The sequence below is a fragment of the Oculina patagonica genome, chromosome 6 (assembly GCF_052425735.1).
Source record: "Oculina patagonica isolate OP01 chromosome 6, crgOcupat, whole genome shotgun sequence".
In the NCBI taxonomy this organism is placed as follows: Eukaryota; Metazoa; Cnidaria; class Anthozoa; order Scleractinia; family Oculinidae; genus Oculina; species Oculina patagonica.
In genome coordinates, this window is record NC_135763.1 from 6,476,358 (window position 1) to 6,495,555 (window position 19,198).

Here is a 19,198-nt window from a genome sequence, read left to right on the forward strand (position 1 = left end):
CGTACGGTTCGTACGAGTCGTGAAACAATAGTTTACGAGTCGTACAGTTGGTGAAGTGCATATGATTAGTGGGACATAGTGTGTCCTAAAAGTGCTACGAGTCGTGAAACAATAGTTAACGAGTCGTACAGTTGGTGAAGTGCATATGATTAGCGAGACATAATGGGTCCGAACAGTGCTACGAATCGTACGAGTCGTACGGTTCGTACGAGTCGTGAAACAATAGTTTACGAGTCGTACAGTTGGTGAAGTGCATATGATTAGCGAGACTTGGTGGGTCCGAACAGTGCTACGAATCGTACGGTTCGTACGGTTCGTACGAGTCGTGAAACAATAGTTTACGAGTCGTACAGTTGGTGAAGTGCATATGATTAGCGAGACTTGGTGGGTCCGAACAGTGCTACGAATCGTGCGAGTCGTACAGTTCGTACGTGTCGTGAAACAATAGTTTACGACTCGTGCAGTTTGCTAACTGCATAGCATTAGTGATAAAGCGTGATACTGTAATCAAAACACACCAAGCATAATGTATATTTCTCGTTCTGTAAGCGTCACGTCCCCAACACGGTAAACACAATGTATATTTCTCGTTCTAAAAACGTGCAAACCCAAACACGCTTTAGAAAATGTCCCAAACACGCTAAACGCAGTGTTTCTTGTTCTAAAAACGTTCAAACCCAAACACGCTTTAGAAAATGTCCCAAACACGCTAAACGCAAAACACACCAAGCATAACTTATATTTCTCGTTCTGTAAGCGTCACTTCCCCAACACGGTAAACACAATGTATATTTCTCGTTCTAAACACGTGGAAACCCAAACACGCTTTAGAATGGCCCAAACACGCTAAACGCAATGTGTATTCTTCGTTCTATAAAAAGTGTGCTAGCGAAACTCGCTAAACACAACACGGAAAACACAATGTATATTTCTCGTTCTAAAAACGTGGAAACCCAAACACGCTTTAGAATGGCCCAAACACGCTAAACGCAATGTGTATTCTTCGTTCTATAAAAAGTGTGCTAGCGAAACTCGCTAAACACAACACGGAAAACACAATGTATATTTCTCGTGCTAAAAACGTGCAAACCCAAACACGCTTTAGAAAATGTCAAACACGCTAAACGCAGTGTATTCTTCGTTCTATAACTAAGTCTCACTAATTATATGCATTTCACCAACTGTACGACTCGTAAACTCATTGTTTCACGACTCGTACGAACCGTACGATTCGTACGATTCGTAGCACTGTTAGGATCCACTATGTCTCACTATCATATGCCCTTCACCAACTGTATGACTCGTAAACTCATGGTTTGACGACTCGTACGAACCGTACGATTCGTACGAACCGTAGCACTGTTAGGACCCACTATGTCTCACTATCAAATGCCCTTCACCAACTGTACGACTCGTAAATTCATTGTTTGACGACTCGTACGAACCGTACGATTCGTACGAATCGTAGCACTGTTACGGGACCCACTATGTCTCACTATCATATGCCCTTCACCAACTGTACGACTCGCAAACTCTACGAACCGTACGATTCGTACGAATCGTAGCACTGTTAGGACCCACTATGTCTCACTATCATATGCCCTTCACCAACTGTAGTCCACTGTACGACTGGTAAACCCATTGTTTCACGACTCGTACCAACCGTACGAACCGCACAATTGGAGTGATGATTTTTACGATCCGTATCAGGTCGTGTATATTGGACAACCCTCAGCAATTTGGTAGTGTTTTTAGTCTCTTGGCAAGAAAATACTAAGGTATAATAATGAAATTTATAATTAGGAATTTGGTAACGTTTTTTAGTCTCCTATCAAGAAAATGCCAAGGTCTAAGGTCTTAAATCACAAGATTCTCATGTTTTACAAAGTTATAAACAATAAATCATGAACTAAAATTACGGAGCACTAAAAATAATATTTCACTTCATAACAACAGTTATAATAAGGTATTTTGTAGTGGTTATAGCCACCAAACAAAAAATACTAAGGTCGTGATTTTATTTATGATCAAGAATTAAGTAATGTTTTAGTCTCTAAACAAGAAGATTGCGAGGTTTTTTATTTCATTTATAATCAAGAATTTGGTAGCGTTTTTAGTCTCTAAACAAGAAAATACAAAAGTCTTATGAAGTCACTTGTGATTAGGAATTTGGTAGTGTTTTTGACTGTGGCACATTGTTGTATTTTGCGTCCTCAGATAGTTTTATTGTAGGATAAGTGACGTTCATTCAATTTTCTCGACAGACATGCTTACCCTTGCCCTCTAAACAAGAAGTTTGTGAGGTTTTTTATTTCATGTATAATCAAGAATTTGGTAGTGTTTAGTCTCTAAACAAGATATACAAGAATTTGGTAGTGTTTTCAGTCTTTAAACAAGAAATACTAAAGTTTATTACGTTATTTATAATCAAGAATATGGTAGTGTTTTTAGTCCTAAACAAGAAAATACAAGGTCTTATGAAGTCACTTATGATTAGGAATTTGGCAGTGTTTTTGACTGTGGCGCATTGTTGTATTTTGTGTCCTCAGATAGTTTTATTGTAGGATAAGTGACGTTCATTCAATTTTCTCGACAGACATGCTTGCCCTGCTGTGAAGTTCAATCAAGTCTTAACGGCAAATCATTACAATTCTGTTTGGCGAGTCAAAAAACAAAAATAGAGAAAAATGTACGGCAACGCTGGCTTCGCATTGAACCAATTTATTATCCATCCGCTTTCTTGCATCAGAATTGTTTAAACTTTCTCAGTAAAATCGCCTGTCACGATTTAGATTCTTCAGACAATTGTTGCAGAAATTGTTTTTTTTTTCAGTGCAGGTTCATTCAGTTTTGTGGAACATTTGCAGGAATTTTTCATAAAATGATTTGTTTCAAAGTTAATTGTGCGTTATTACGCAAACATTGTTTTACGGAGGGAACATGATCTTTATGCTTTACGATTTGGGGCGTCTTCTGTAAGAATCTCCAGTTCACGACTAAGAAAGTATAAAGCACCGCCGTGCATCTGGTCAAAACAACGGAAGAGTGTTTCCATTCTACAAAAAAAAGTCCGGTTTAAATTTGATAGTTTCCAATGCCGAATAAAACCGATGTTCTCAAAGTTTAAAAAGGCGTCTCCCGTAAACACTCGTTCGATTACACAAACCAATCGGAATACACTGCTTTTAGCAAAGGCAATGTGTGATCTTCCTGGTTCTAATTGAAAATTCCTCGAAAGACAGAATACGAAGAGAGCTTTTGGAATACGAGCTGGTAACCACTGAGTATCCAGCCAACCAAAAAGGTAATCTTGGCTGAGTATAACGTGCAAAATACGTATTTGCATCACGCGTGATTTGTACGCCATGGAATGGTGTTGGATAATAAATTTTCTTGAACAGCGGAGAGCCGTCTGACTATTAATATCACAGCACTTCTGATTAACCAAGCATGTTTGTCGTCGGAAAGGCTTTTAATTATGAGCAAGGTTTTATGTAATAGGGTAGAACATTACGTGTTGTTTAGAAAACACTGTAAAGTGGGTCATGTTTTGCTGGAGAAGGAAACATAAGCCTTTAATAAAGCCTTCCTTTTGACCTTTACTGGTGTCTCTGCTTCTCTCTTTATAACCCCCACTGACAGATTGGTCACATTCATTTTTGTCTCGAAGTATGTTTCATTTCTTTTTCAGGACCAAATTCTCCATTTTCATTACTTTTTACTGTGCGTGATAAGTTAATAGCAAGTCATTTTGTACTTGACACGGGGCCTTTCACACACAAATCTTGCGGCGAACTCCCAAAAAGTAGTATTACGTAGGAGGTTTCACTATCACCTGGGTTGCACTCGTTTTTTTTTTTTTCGAGAAGATGAAAAGCGCACGAAAGCTTGGTACGCCAGACGGAGCAAAAAGTAATTCAGATTGGCGATGGGAGAAGGACACTTGCTGTTGTTGTTGTTGTTGTTGTTGTTGTTTCTGCCGTCTGAAACACAAAATATCTAGTAATTCCCCCTCTCTCCACTTCCAATGTTGTACCATTGTAAAGGGGGCGGGGGGAGGGATCTCTATTTCCTAGCATTCGTGACGAATTGTCGCGTTTTAAATGGTGTCCCAAGTACTTTTCTTTGAGATTGTGATTTTAATAAAGACGCGATAAAACTTAGCGATTGCCACGTTTATTTATTATTAAGTCAGTCGCTATAGTACGTTTCAACCAATGACGTTTTCAATCAGTGTAGTTTACCACAAGTTTCAAGATCCTCGGGGAGGGGGATACTCAAACATGTTTTGTTTTAATACGGGGAGGCTCAGTTCCGAGTTCGAAACCCCTTACTCTTTCATATACCATTTTTGACAGAAAAGGTAAGCCTTCCGTATACCTTCGATAGAAAATGGCACCCCTTTTAGATACCTAAAGAGAGGATCGATACTGTATTTCTTTTCGTAATTTTTCACTTTCGCCTACAGTTTCGCTTACAGCTTTGTGTCCCCTTTTATAAAATTCCAGCGAAAAGGTACCTCCCCGGAGCCCCCCAGTATAGTCCAATTTAAGAAGAGCCCCGTACCCGACCGGGTTCTCAAAAAGAATCTAACTCTAGTTGCAGAAAAAAGTAATCTAAAATAAAGTAAAGACTTTGCTATGTTTATTTTACACAACACTGTCACAGTAGAAACATGGATACTATCCATGGTAGTAAAGCTCAATAACGGTTTATTCTTTAAGCGCACGAAGTTACGCCACTTTTTACGAATCTCACCTTTTTTGTCCAACGACATCATAGATAACAAACTTTAAACAAAAGCAACTCAAAACGCATAAGACGAGAAATACTGAAGTTCTCATTTCCCTGTGCGTTATTTCCCTAATTACATTCTCCTTCCTGAAGCACCGTTCTCGACTAAGGAAACCCTGCAAGAATGACTGCGCGCTCTCTTACGAAACAAAAAGATGAACGTTACAAAGGAGAGTTGACGTCAATGTTTTCTTGGGGCGATTGAAAGAGATTTTAACGCACGGCCATCTTTGTTAGCAGCTGTATTGCAATGTTCTTATAACAAATAACATATAGCGCGAATTTTTCGACAGATCGCAACAAGTCTTTCTCGAAATCATTTTGTTGCATTTTTCGTTGACGAACTGAGCGTGCGACAGCTGACGCAAACACGTATCACCATGCCTGCGCGCATAAACTTAAAGTAACTTGCAGAATGATATTGCTGACACACTTGTAAATTAGGAGTTGTGGCACAAACCGTGACAACTCGCTCGGCTCGCCCAGGCTCGCCTCGCTCCTTGTCACAATTTGTGTCCACAACTCCTAATTTACAAGTGTGCGCGGAACGCAAGACGCCTTTCTTACCCCCCTCGCGAAACGAGTTGCAAAAAAGGCGTTGGCGGCACCTCTAACGGCCCGCAGCAACAGAGAGCGCCACCTGTGTGCTAGATTTATTTTTCAATTAAACAAATATTTTCTTTGGTATATACAACAGATGGCTGCCGCAAGATATTCGTCAGAAGTTTTGCAAGCTATGATGGAGGAAAACCTCCGTGAATTTCAAAGAAACCCCCAAAGAAATTTAACTTTTTTACTGGCCCACACCGATTTTCACGAATGGCTTCGTGTATGGAAAATGGACATACCGGAAGCTAACGAAAACAACAAAGATCTTTACATTTTTGCAAGAAAAAACAAGAAAAAGTTTTATGATCTTTTAGTAAGCGAAATTGATGACTTACGAAGCTTAAAAGCAAGCTTTGGACTTGAAGTTAAATTTTCGATACAAAGAGACGGAGTTACGCAACACATGAACCACTATTTCAGTGAAAGAGAACCGCACGTGTTTTCAAAAAACACCAAAGAAAAAATCGAAAAAGAGTTTGACAGATTTATCGAAAAAGCAAAGGGAGAAATTGAGGCTTGGTCAGAGAAGGGCTCGGGGTGGAAAATTGAAAGAATAGAAATGGCGTATATCAATGTCGCGCGTTATCAGCCATTGAGAGGGGGGAGTTATCTGCCTTTACCACCAAAATTGGCAAACAAAAAAGCAGTTATTAACGTGCAAAACAGGGATAACGAATGTTTGAAATGGGCTTTGAGAGCTGCATTATTTCTGCCAAGAGATGGGAAAAATCCGCAAAGAACAAGCAGATACCCAGTTGACGACGGAATAAACTACAATGGAATCGATTTTCCAACGCCTCTAAAGCAGATTGACAGGCTTGAGGCGCAAAACAACAACCTTGCAATAAATGTGTTTGGATGGGAAGACGACTGTGTGATACCTCTCAGAACAAGCAAAAAAGAAAATAGCATTTCCCGTATAAACCTTATGTTAATTGAGTCAGGATTAATTCAGCACTACTGTTTTGTAAAAAAAGTAAGCGCTCTGCTTTACGATCAGACTAAATCACACAACAAAAAACACTTTTGCATGATGTGCTTGACCGGTTTTACAAGAGCAGACTTGCTCGAAAAGCACGAAAAATATTGCAATGGAGTTAACGGCAGGCCAACAAGAATCGAAATGCCGGAAGAGGGGAAAAACACTCTTTCTTTTAAAAACTATCAAAAACAAATGAAAGCGCCTTTTGTAATTTACGCCGACTTTGAGGCATTGCTGAGAAAGAGGCAAGGATGCAAACGCGAAACGCCCGAGGACCGCAAGAAGAGAAAAGAGCAAGGGGAAGACATTGAGGAGCTGAAGCCAAAAAGCTACACGGACAAAACGGAACAGCACGAGGCGTGCGGATTTTCTTACACGGCCGTGAGGAGCGACGGCAAACACGAAAAGCCTTTTGTTTACAGAGGAGAAAACGCCGTTGAAGTTTTTTTGAACTGCATTTTAAGCGAAGAGAAAAAAATAAGAACAGAATTGTCAAAGCCAGAGCCCCTTGTGATGACTTCGGAAGACTGGGAAAAATTAAAAAATGCAACCGATTGCCACATTTGCGAAAAAACGCTGATAAAACAAAACTTTGTAGACTCGTTGCCGGTTTGGATTGGGTATTATGGTGAACTTAATTACTTTGGGCAGCTTCACAAAAAATGTTATTACAGCACGAAAAAAGCGGAGCAAAGCCTTGGTACCGAACACCACTATGAGCTAAAAAAGCTGACACAAAACACACACATAGTGGCCGCAAAGAACCAAAAAAAATGTTTGAAGTGCCACAAGCCGCTTATCCAGCCGAACTACAAAGATGTGGTAAAGGACCACTGCCACATAACAGGGAAGTTTCGAGGAGCCGCGCACAACATTTGTAACTTGATGATGAGAATAAATCCAAAAAATGTCCAAATACCAGTTGTATTTCACAACCTAAGGGGCTATGATGCGCACCATTTAATGCAGGCAATGTCAAAGATTTCAAAAGAGGCACAGAAAGAGGTAAAATGTGTCGCAAACAACATGGAAAAATACATCACATTTTCATTTGGCGGACTGCGTTTTATTGACAGCTTAAACTTTCTTCAAGGAAGTCTTGATTCACTTGTAACAGCGACACCGAAGGAGTCATTAAATATAACAAAATCTATTTCAACACAGTCTGATGAAAGTTTTGAACTTCTTTGCAAAAAGGGAATCTATCCTTACGAATACATGGACTCATGGGAAAGACTTAGCGAAACAAGTTTGCCTGAAAAAGAAAAGTTTTACAGCAAACTTAATGATGAGAACATAACGGATGAAGAGTACAAACACGCGCAAAACGTGTGGGAAACCTTTGGCTGCCAGACCCTGGGCGACTACCACGATTTGTACGTTAAGACAGACGTTTCTCTGTTGGCTGACGTTTTTGAAAACTTCCGAAAAATCTGTCTTGAGAAGTACGGGTTAGATCCCGCGAATTATTACACGACGCCAGGCCTTTCTTGGGACGCACTTTTGAAAAAGACAGGCGTGGAGCTTGAGTTACTTACGGACTATGAAATGCATCTTTTTGTTGAAAGGGGATTAAGAGGCGGAATTTCGATGGTAAGCAAGAGGTATGCAAAGGCGAACAACTCTTATGTTGAGGGATTTGACCCGAGCCAGCCAAAAAAATACATAACGTACCTCGATGCGAATAACCTTTACGGGTGGGCAATGAGCAAGCCGCTTCCAAAAAGTGGATTTAGATGGAAAAAGGATATGCCAACAGAAAAAGAAATAACGACAAAAAAAGAGTATGCAAAAGCTGGATGGATTTTAGAGGTGGACTTGGAATACCCGAAAGAGCTGCATGACGCCCACAACAGCTATCCATTAGCACCAGAGAAAAAGAAAATAAACAAAGAAATGTTTTCGCCTTACCAAAACAAAACAATAAAAAATCTTGATTTGCACCCGCCAGACACCAAAAAGCTTGTTTTAACTCTTGAAGACAAAACCAATTACGTCGTGCATTACCGAAACTTGCAGTTTTATCTAAAACAGGGAATGAAACTCAAAAAAGTGCACAGGGCCTTAGAGTTTGAACAAGAGGCGTGGATGGAGCCGTACATCCGGATGAACACAGAATTCCGAAAAGAAGCGAAAAGCGTCTTTGAAAAGAACTTTTACAAGCTAATGAATAACTCAGTTTTTGGAAAAACAATGGAAAACTTGAGAAACCGTGTAGACATAAGAATAGTGCGCAGCGACGAAAAAAAGAAAATAAGAAAATTAGTTGCAAGCCCATTGTATTCAAGGCATGTGATGTTTTCAAACGATCTGGTTGGAATAGACATGCGAAAAAGTAAGCTTTTTCTTAATAAACCGGTCTACACAGGCATGTCTATCCTTGACGTAAGCAAGCTATGCATGTATGACTTCTTTTACAACCATCTGAAAAAGGAGTACGGAGAGCGTTGCGAGCTTTTGTATACAGACACAGACAGCCTTTTGCTTGAGATAGAAACAGAAGACGTTTACGCGGACATGGCAAAAAACATTGACAAGTACGACACAAGCGACTACCCAGAAGAGCATTCACTTCATTCAAACGAAAACAAAAAGGTGTTGGGAAAAATGAAAGACGAATGCGCAGGAAAACTAATTTCAGAGTGTGTTTGTTTGAGGCCAAAAATGTATTCAATAATGACAGAAGGCGAAAGCAAAAATGAAATCGAAAAAATAAAGAAAGGCTTCCCTGAGGTGGAAATAAAAGAGTGCGCGTGCGCAGGGGCCGGGAAAAGAATGCAGGCAATAATGGAAAACGATGAAGAATTGGTCAAAAAAATAATAAAGAAACATCCGAAAGCAAGTGTGCTAAAATGTTGCAAAATGCTAAAAGTGGACGAAATAAATATAAAAAAGGCAAAGGGGGTAAAAGAGTGTGTGACAAAGAAAAAGATAAATCACGAAAATTTCAAAGAAACACTTTTTCAAAACAAGGAAAGCTTTCACGAAATGCACATGCTGAGGAGCTATGCCCACGAGATGTATTCGATAGTGGTAAACAAAAAATCGCTGTCGCCATTTGACTCAAAGCGATGGATAGCGGATGATGGGATACATACAAATGCTTACGGGTATAAGTTTTGCGAAACACCTACATAAACAGAACTTTTATAGCTTTTCTAAGCCCAAGGGGCTCAAGCACTAAGTGCTTGGTGGTAACTGTGTATTTGGAGGAATAACAAGCAATTCTTCACGCACGAAGCCGCGCTTTGGGCCATCGTGCAAGTAATAAAGCACTGGCTGATCAGGTTTAGTAACAGACCTTTCGATGCTGTAGACTTTTAATGACCAAATCGGATCTGTAGCCCTTTTTACGCCGCCTTCTAGCTCGCCAGGTTGGTAGAGAAAGCGCACATTAACGAGAGAGGGGAGTTTTTTTTCTTTCTTGCCAACAGGTCTTGTATATTTTGAGGACGGTTTTGACGAAACAGCCTTTTCTTTGATTGCAGCAGCAGGTTTCTTACCAGTAAGACTGGTAACTTCGTTGTTCAGAGCGGTAACAACTTCGGGAAGCCTTTTTACCCACGCTGTCGACCGCTGGCCAGATGGCAGGTTCATCTCGACACCGTACTGATAACCAAACAGGCGCCCTGCCAGTGTTTGATTAAAACGTTCAACAATAGCTTGATCTCTGTGGATATTAACACGCCCGCGTCTAATATAGGTTTTGTGATTTTCCATTTCTTTGGTAACAGCTCCCATGAATTCGCGACCAGGGTCAACTTGAAGCATCTGTGGCCATTTTAGTGCACTTCGCCTGTAAATTGTCTGAAAACCTTTTGCAACCTCAGTTGAATCTTTGGAGGTCAAAGGCTCGGCCTCTTTGTAACGGCTGGCAACGTCGACAACAGTCAGAGCGTATTTGTAAACTTTTCGCCCTCGCGGCAGTTTGTCGTGTGGCAGAAAAAGAAGGTCCGCCTGGTGGACCGAGTTAGGGGTAGAAACATCGAATTTTGGGCGAGGAACGTATCGTGGTGCCGGAAGGTAGATCTGCCAAAGGGCCTGCTTAACTAGCCACTTTTTTGCGGCATCTTCGGAAACCTTGGCAGCCTCGGCTAATTTTTTTATCGCTGCAATTCCCTTCCAGTAGCCCTGGGGGCTATAGTAGACTTTCGAGATTTTCTTCGAAAAGTTTTGCTCCGCAAAAATCTTTGCATCCATGCGTATACAAGAAAAAAAAGAAACGTTTAAAGAAACCGAAAGGCAGCGTACCCAAGAGCAAGAGCGCCTGCGCCAACGAACATCAGTTCACCTTGTTTCTGCTGCTCGCTTGGCTGATAAAAATCAGAGAACTTGGGTTCTTTCGGAGGAATCATTTGTTTGTCAGGATGTGCCTGGTTGTAGAGTTTGAAAGCGTAGTCTGTGTTCGTAAAGTTCTGTTTCGCTTGCTGTTTGATCTCATTGTTGGTTTCGATCCAGTCGAGAAGCTTCGTGCGGTCGCGAGAGTACTTCGCGTAAGCTGCCTGGTAAGCCTCGAGAGCTTTGTCGTGTCTTTCTTTTTCTTTCAAAGCGGCGTCATCTCCGCCACCCAAAGCTCGAGCAAGATAGTTGCCGCCAATGAAAGCAGCAGCGTTCAAGATAGCTCCGCCAGCCATAATAGCGATGCTTGCCATTTTTGAACTTTGTTATTATATTATGCGAATTTTTTTTTAATTGGTGGGGAGAATTTTCTGGTCCTCGAGATACTGTTTAAGAGTGTGTCCATAAGAGGACCAGGCAACATGTGATACAGCTCATATCACCGATTTCGCCCAAACTTACCATAAATGCTGGGTATGGTGAGCTATTTACTGTGACAAAACATCAGCTTAAAATATTTTATTCCCTTCAAGTTATGGCACCTTTTGCAAAAATGGCCATTTTTCACTAATTTATGCATATTTAATTAGCTGACTTTGATTGACCAGTTCCACAAGAAAAAAAGACTTCTGAAAATAAAATTCACTGCATTATATTCTGTGGTTATTAGGCTTTAAGTACAATAATTCACTTCAACCGTCTGATTTGATTTCTTCTCCTCAAACGGTCTTTTGGAAGGTACACATTTCGTACTGTTGGAAATAGCCTTTAACTAGTGCCCAATATCTCCCATGAGCAACAACTTATATACATTATTCTTACATGGGTAATGAAATCCATCTCTAAACTTCACAAAAATGCCACAAAATGTCTGGGGACTTCAATATTTTATTAGTATTGAGGAACTAAACACACGTAACTTAACGATTTCTTGCTATTTCATCAAAATTCACCGAAACACAGAAGCCATTTATTTGCCTCAATTTGGCATAACATCGGTACGAAATAGCTAATCAAGCATAAATCTATAGATAACAATCAAAATATTGGCGAAGAAAAGGCAGTTAGGACATTTTTCGGAGCGTTTTCAGAGCCGATATAATTCGGCAATGTTGTGATAGCAAATGTAAAAATAGCAGCGAAAGATTTTCTTCAAAAGCTCGCTCAATTCAACATTTAGGCACATCAAAGTTAAGAAACAAGAAAGTAATACTACATACATGCCACTTATCGACACACAGATGCTTTCTTTTGAAGGATTTGTTCTTCCTCGCTGCACTTCGATCCTTCGATCGATCTCAATTGACATGTACTGTTGCTTTGAGGCGCGATGAACTTAGCCAATACATCGTGGTTCATTCTTCGTGAAAGGTGTAAACAGGTTGTAAATAAAGTCATTCAAAGAGCTGTTCAAGGTTCACGGAAGGACACTTCTCTCAGCCAGTTTGAATGAAATAAATTTAACTGGAAAATAAACAACCGCCATGTTGTATTTCTACCTTTGAGCCTGCCGTTTCAGTCAGCGGTACGGCCGTTCACTGGGGCAAGTACGTAGTGTAGTCATCATATAGTTGTTTGACTAAATCCTATATAGGGATATTCATAGAGGGGATACATAGCCTAGCCCTACACAGCTATACACACCTATAGATAGCTTAACACAGCTATACACAGCTATACACACGCGTGTTCATTTGCTTTTCCTCCGCAAATGTTTGTTTTCGTTGGAATAAGTAGCGGATGGCGTTATCTACCCTCTGAACGACCGGGGCTTGATCTTAGCCTTATAAGTAGTGTGCGTTTCTTGTAAAAGTGAGAATTTTTTCAACTTCTCCATTGAATTTTTTTGATAAATAGTTGATGAGAAATACACTGGATGCAGTGTAATGTATGCGATGCAATCGGTTTTGATGCTCTGAAATTGAGCTCTGAAATGTCGGAAACCATTAAATAATCAGAGCAAGTTTTTTCCATCTTATATCAGGTTAAAACTAGTATGTTTATTGTTTTTTTGTTGTTTCTGTCTTTTTGGGAGGTGGGGGAGGGGGTGAATATGGACATTCGAAGAAATGGCGGTCAGGTTGTCAGCCTGGCCTGTGTACATCTATTCCTTCTGTTCAAATCGTCTATATTACATTACACTTTGGCAGCTAGGAGACTGAATTTGTACCCACTCTCTTTTTCGGGATCCCACACAGGTCTCCATCTGTCCATTTACCGATAAACGTCATTACTGCAGTTTTGTTTTAGAAAAAGGCTTTTATGGGGACAAATTTTTCCTCCTGAATGTCCACATTGCAAGTGACGAATTGCGGCTTCAAATGATAATTTTCTTCATCACCGACTCAATTTAAGTGGCTATGCGAGTTACAAAGACGCGAATGCAGACTTTTGTAAAGAGCTTAAACCCCGCATTAACACTAAACAAATTTATTGCAAGACTAGGACTACGCAAGACGGCAAAACTTATTAGCTAATGTTTCAACCAGCACAGGTAGTCTTCTGTCTTCTTCGAGGTCAACGCGAGGGAAACCCGTTTTATTTGTTGTTGTTTTCTCTCTCTACATTCACACCTTTATAGATATATGTATATATTTGCTGCGCCATATAGACTGCGTCGCTAAAGGCATTTCGTACGTGAATACTTTGTTCAGTTCAGCACAGACGCTCCCCCAACTAAAGCACTTGCGCAAGAAAGACCACCTGCTACGATTACAAAACCTACCTCGCTATCCACCGGATAGTGATTTATCCCGTGGTAAACGTTATTCTCCAATTTTGCTGAGTTATTCATTTTTTCCCATTTATGCCCCGGGGGTAGGGGAATTTGGTCAAAAAATGTAATCGTTATGCGCGGTATTAATCACTATTTCCACCAGGGGAGGGGAATTTGAGCAAGCAATAAAAAATACAAATGTCTGGAAAGTAACTGGGAGACGTTGACATTTTGATTTGTTTAACTGTGTAGCGTCTTTTATGCTAAAAATAATTGTTTATGTTCCAAAATGACGCTAAATGGCGGTATAAAACTGCTCCGACGTTTCGGCAATACTGCCTTCTTCAGGGTGCCACCCCAAAAAAGGCAGTATTGCCGAGACGTCGGAGCAGTTTTATACCGCCATTTAGCGTCATTTTGGAACATTAACAATTATTTTGATTTGGTTGCCGTGCATTCCGACCGTTGAACATAACAATCAAGAACTCTGTTTCGGTGAAAGTCAAATGGAACAGCATTTTTTCTGGAAAATCTCTTCGGAAATTGACGGAACGTCAGAAATTTTCTTACCATTTGTAAGGTTTCCCAGTTCTAGTCTCCCATCCTTCGGAAAGAAATAACAGGAAACTGAGCTACAAATGGTAAGCGACATCTATTTCGGTTAGTTTGCTAATTTTGGAAAGAAGCCTTTCAATTCCAACCGGTTCTCTCCAACAAATGGTAAGCACCCTAGAGTTTGTTCAGCATCACATTGCGGTAAACACGTCAAGCTGTAGCGGAGGAAATAGTTTTCCCTACGACAATTTGAAAATATTCTCATTTTCATCACAAACGCATCCAACGAACACTCGCAGAGGAAAAGCAAATGATCGCGCGTGTGGTCACGCGTGATGGACGCGTGATGCCCAGTGAACGACCGTACCGCTGACTGAAACCGCAGGCTCAAAGGTAGAAATTCAACATGGCGGCTGTTTATTTTCCAGTTAAATTTATTTCATGCAAACTGGCTGAGAAAAGTGTCCTTCCGTGAACTTTGAACAGCTCTTTGAATGACTTTATTGACAACCTGTTTACACCTTTCACGAAGAATGAACCACGATGTATTGGCTAAGTTCATCGCGCCTCAAAGCAACAGTACATGTCAATTGAGATCGATCGAAGGATCGAAGTGCAACGAGGAAGAACAAATTCTTCAAAAGAAAGCATCTGTGTGTCGATAAGTGGCATGTATGTAGTATTACTTTCTTGTTTCGGAAAGATTTCCGCAGAGGACCCTACATTAATTATGTATGCAACTATTTCATACTATCACTATACATAAACAGCAATCATGAAAAGAACGAATCAGTCAGAAAATTGTATGCATAATTAATGTAGGGTCCTGTGCGGAAATCTTGCCCTTGTTTCTTAACTTTGATGTGCCTAAATGTTGAATTGAGCGAGCTTTTGAAGAAAATCTTTCGCTGCTATTTTTACATTTGCTATCACAACATTGCTGAACTAAGTTTATATCGGCTCTGAAAACGCTCCGAAAAATGCCCCAACTGCCTTTTCTTCGCCAATATTTTGATTGTTATCTATAGATTTATGCTTGATTAGCTATTTCGTACCGATTTTATGCCAAATTGAGGCAAATAAATGGCCTCTGTGTTTCGGTGAATTTTGATGAAATAGCAAGAAATCGTTAAGTTACGTGTGTTTAGTTCCTCAATACTAATAAAATATTGAAGTCCCCAGACATTTTGTGGCATTTTTGTGAAGTTTAGAGATGGATTTCATTACCCATGTAAGAATAATGTATATTAGTTGTTGCTCATGGGAGATATTGAGCACTAGTTAAAGGCTATTTCCAACAGTACGAAATGTGTACCTTCCAAATGACCGTTTGAGGAGAAGAAATCAAATCGGACGGTTGAAGTGAATTATTGTACTTAAAGCCTAATAACCACAGAATATAGTGCAGTGAATTTTATTTTCAGAAGTCTTTTTTTCTTGTGGAACTGGTCAATCAAAGTCATCTAATTAAATATGCATAAATTAGTGAAAAATGGCCATTTTTGCAAAAGGTGCCATAACTTGAAGGGAATAAAATATTTTGAGCTGATGTTTTGTCACAGTAAATAGCTCACCATACCCAACATTTATGCTAAGTTTGGGCGAAATCGGTGATATGAGCTGTATCACCTGTTACCTGGTTCTGCCCTGTTCTCTCACGGGCACACTCTTAAGTGCAACGCTGCCAGCCATGACGGCTGTGAACTTTACATAGTTCATAAAACTGCTGCTTGGGTCGGATGTGAAGTTTTCTTTTACAACTTTTTTGGCAGCCCAGCCGATTCCGGCGGCGAGACCTGTAATGGTGGCGGCATCCATGAGCGTTTTCACGAGCTTGTTGTCGGACATGGCGGTTCAGTATAAAATAATAAAAAATATTCAATTGAAAAATTTTTTTGTTTATTCTTCACCGTTTTGCGAAGCAAAGTTTGCAACTTCTTCACCAGATTCAACTTCTTTTGTTTTTTTTATACCTCTTTTAAAAATTGTATCCTCATCCTTTTGCACCCGAATAGCGGTTTTAACGCAAGTTTTGGAAAATTCAAACCAAAGTAATGCAATACCAGCCATAGCTGCACCTTTAACAAGGTTGTCAAGAATAAAACCAAGGGACATTGTCGGTATAATAAATGAAAAATAAATGTTCAAAAGAAATTTTTTAATCCATCGGACGGATTCCTCTTTGTTTGCGAGGTCTAATGGCATTTTGGATTGTCGAAGGCGTGTCTGAAGAACGCGTTGCAACCCTTCCAATACTTTCTGCTGTAACGCGCAAAGCGCGGGGTTCCTCTGGGACCCCTGGTGTGTCATCAGTTATAAGAGTTGGCGGAGCTTTAAATGTTGGACTTCTTTTTTCGTTTATAAAGCCTTTTATGTCTTCGCGTTTCACATAAGTTGTAACGATTGCACCGCCGATACCAAGCAAAGATATCCATTGATTTGTGGTGAGACCGCTTGATTGCGGCTGAGCCTCGGGCGGAGCTGGTTCCGTTACGTCCGGTGGTGTTACATTTCGCTTTGCAGCAGCAGATTTCTTTTCCTTTTCTTTTGCAATTATTGCAGCAGCCTCGACAGCAGCTTTTTTCTGTGCTTCACGAGCCTGTTTTGTTTTTTCAGCTGCAAGCTTGCCAGCAGCAACTCGCTTTGGATTTTTGGCAGGCTTTGTTGCTGGAGTTGTTGAAGTAACTTGTTTCTGTTCTTCTTGAGCGATCGGAGTTTGTTCGAGCTCGGCCATTTATAATAAAAAAAAATAATATTTAAATAGAAAATTGCTCAGCAAGATTTTTTGCTAAGCAATTGCTAAGCATTGTTCAGTAATTACTAAGCATTTTTTTAGCATTGCTCAGAAAAATCTTCAGTAGTGTTTGTGTCCGCATCTTTGGAAGCGCCTTTGGTTTCGCACAGCAAAGTGTGCGACTTTGTAGCTTCGTTTAAATCAACGTGCTTTGTTGTGATGAGCGCAGCATTTGCAACGGCAAGAAATCGGCCGCATTTCAAAGCCAGACCGCCTGCCAAAGTGGACAGCTCTTTACTGATAATGTAGTCGTTTTTGAGTTCCTTCTGATAATCATTGACGTCCTTGATATTTACGGCCATACCAACGACTTTAGTAACAAGAAAAATAAAGCTGTCAATCAAGCTGTCGGTTGTTTTGGATCCAACGTATGCCTCATATCTCTTTAAGTACTTTTCAACTTCTTTATCTGTCAAGCGCTTCACCTGCTCGTGTGTCAGTTGCACACCGATTGCTTCTTTGGCTTTTCCTGTTGAAACAAGGATTGCAAGCTGTTCACGCAAAGCAGGAATGTCAGGGCCTTGAATGAGTGCCATAGCGCTTTCTGTACTTTCTGGTTCGGCTCCTAGCAGTTCCATTACGGAAGCTAATTCTTGTTCACTTGCAGCGCCCTTGACGCTCTCGGGAGGAGAAGTTGCGAACGGGTCAGCCATTTATTACTCTAAAAAATATGTTCAATAAGAAAATTTTGTGCCGTAAGGGTGGCGATGAGAAATGACAAGATGCGAAAACTTATTTTTTTTTAGCTTTAAAATGATTTCTTTGTAATCCTCATTGGCAAGTTCGCCAGCGTAATCCTCAAAGATTGCCTTCGTGGTCTTGGCAGAGGGGGTGTAAAAGAAAACGATTGCCGCCACATTTTCGCGGAATGAGGATGTTATGCTTGTCAATTTTTGAGTTAACACCCATATGCTCAAGCCTGCGTGGCGAGCAGAGAAAGCAAGATTCACCAATTCACCCGTTCTTCCCTTTACATCTTTCGATGCAGCACAGTCGTCGAGGATGATAAGCGTGTTCGTACCCTCAAAAAGAAATCTTGAAAGCCTTAACCAAGATTCCACCTCGTGCTGCTCACAAATTAAAACAAAAAATCGAAGATCTTCCTCAGCAAAGCGATAATAAGTCTTGTTGTGCGCGAACGTCGGGCAGATGAGCACGATGTAGTCAAACTTGCCTCGGAAAGGGCCACAAAGCTGATTGACCACGTATCTTGTTTTTCCTGAGTTCGTTGGTCCCACAATGAGGGCGTTGAAGGGTATATTGGCAGGATCCATCTTCGTTCGTATATGTACCTAAGGTACACTTTTTCAAAGAAAAAATTATAAAAGCACAGATTCTAACTGCCTGCCAAGTATATTCATTTGGGCGTCGCTGATTACGTAAATGTGGCAGTTCAAATTACCTGAGCCGCTTGCTTTCCTCTCTAGCTCAAGCTGGACACCGTCCTTTGTGTTCACAAGGCGCGTGCCGCTTCCGTGCATCGAGTGGTCAGCCATGGAACGCAGATCAATAAGAAGGCCAAACTTGTCTTCTGTGTAAAACTTTTGCAGAGACATGTGCTGCGTTTTATTTTTTTCTTTCATGTAGAATCTTTTAACTTCTCCCCAAATGTCCATTCCTTCGATGCCGTTGTTGTACAGCATGTTTGGCGAGCCGTTGACAGTGATGCTTACTTTTGTAAGGTCCGGGTTAATGTACTTTTCCGAGCTCCTTGCACCTTTGTTATATTGCTCAATAAATAGGAGCAAGATACCTTTCATGGACCTCCTCTGCGGGTTGACCCTTAGATTCAGACGTGTGTCGGAGCCTTTTGCAAAAGTCACCACTTTAACACGCTGGATGTGGTCGTAAGCGAACTCTTTGCCGCCCGAATAAGCGCTGAACGCTTCATCTGCAATTTCCTCGCTTCTTATCATCTCGTACTCCAGCTGGATGTTTGTCAACTTGTATTTTAGTTTTGTTGTATCTGAGCCTCTGACCACATGTTCGGCTGCCGCGAGCTTCAGTTCGAACACAAGATCGTTGTATAGTGCCTGAGGATAAAATGCCCCATGGTCAGTTAAAATCTGGTGATCCAGGCGGATGCGGTATTTATTTCCATATATCTCATTCAGCTTTTTTTCTGCTTCGACTCCTGAAGCTTTCTTATCGCCAGCATTTGAGCGAATTTTGTTAAGGTCCTCGCTCTGAATGCCCTCTGGCACCCTGTCGTCGCGCTCCTCCTGCGAAAGGAAAAAATCCTCAAATATTTTGTAGATGCCATAGCCAACCGTGTCCTGCACGACGGTGCCTTCGTACTTTACAACAAAATCGTCGACCAGAGCTCGGCTGACGTTGTCAACCAGAAAGTTGTTAGCATGGCCTCCGCTCAAGTCGATGTTGAAGCGCAGCGCAAGCGAGCCAGGCACAA

The 19,198-nt window shown here is 40.8% G+C and overlaps 1 protein-coding gene across 1 annotated transcript in view; it reads left to right on the plus strand.

The window, feature by feature from the left end:
* LOC144656582 (uncharacterized) overlaps positions 1-19,198 on the plus strand; it is a 432,902-nt gene that overhangs the window by 250,972 nt on the left and 162,732 nt on the right. The gene's annotated exons all lie outside the window — the stretch shown is intronic.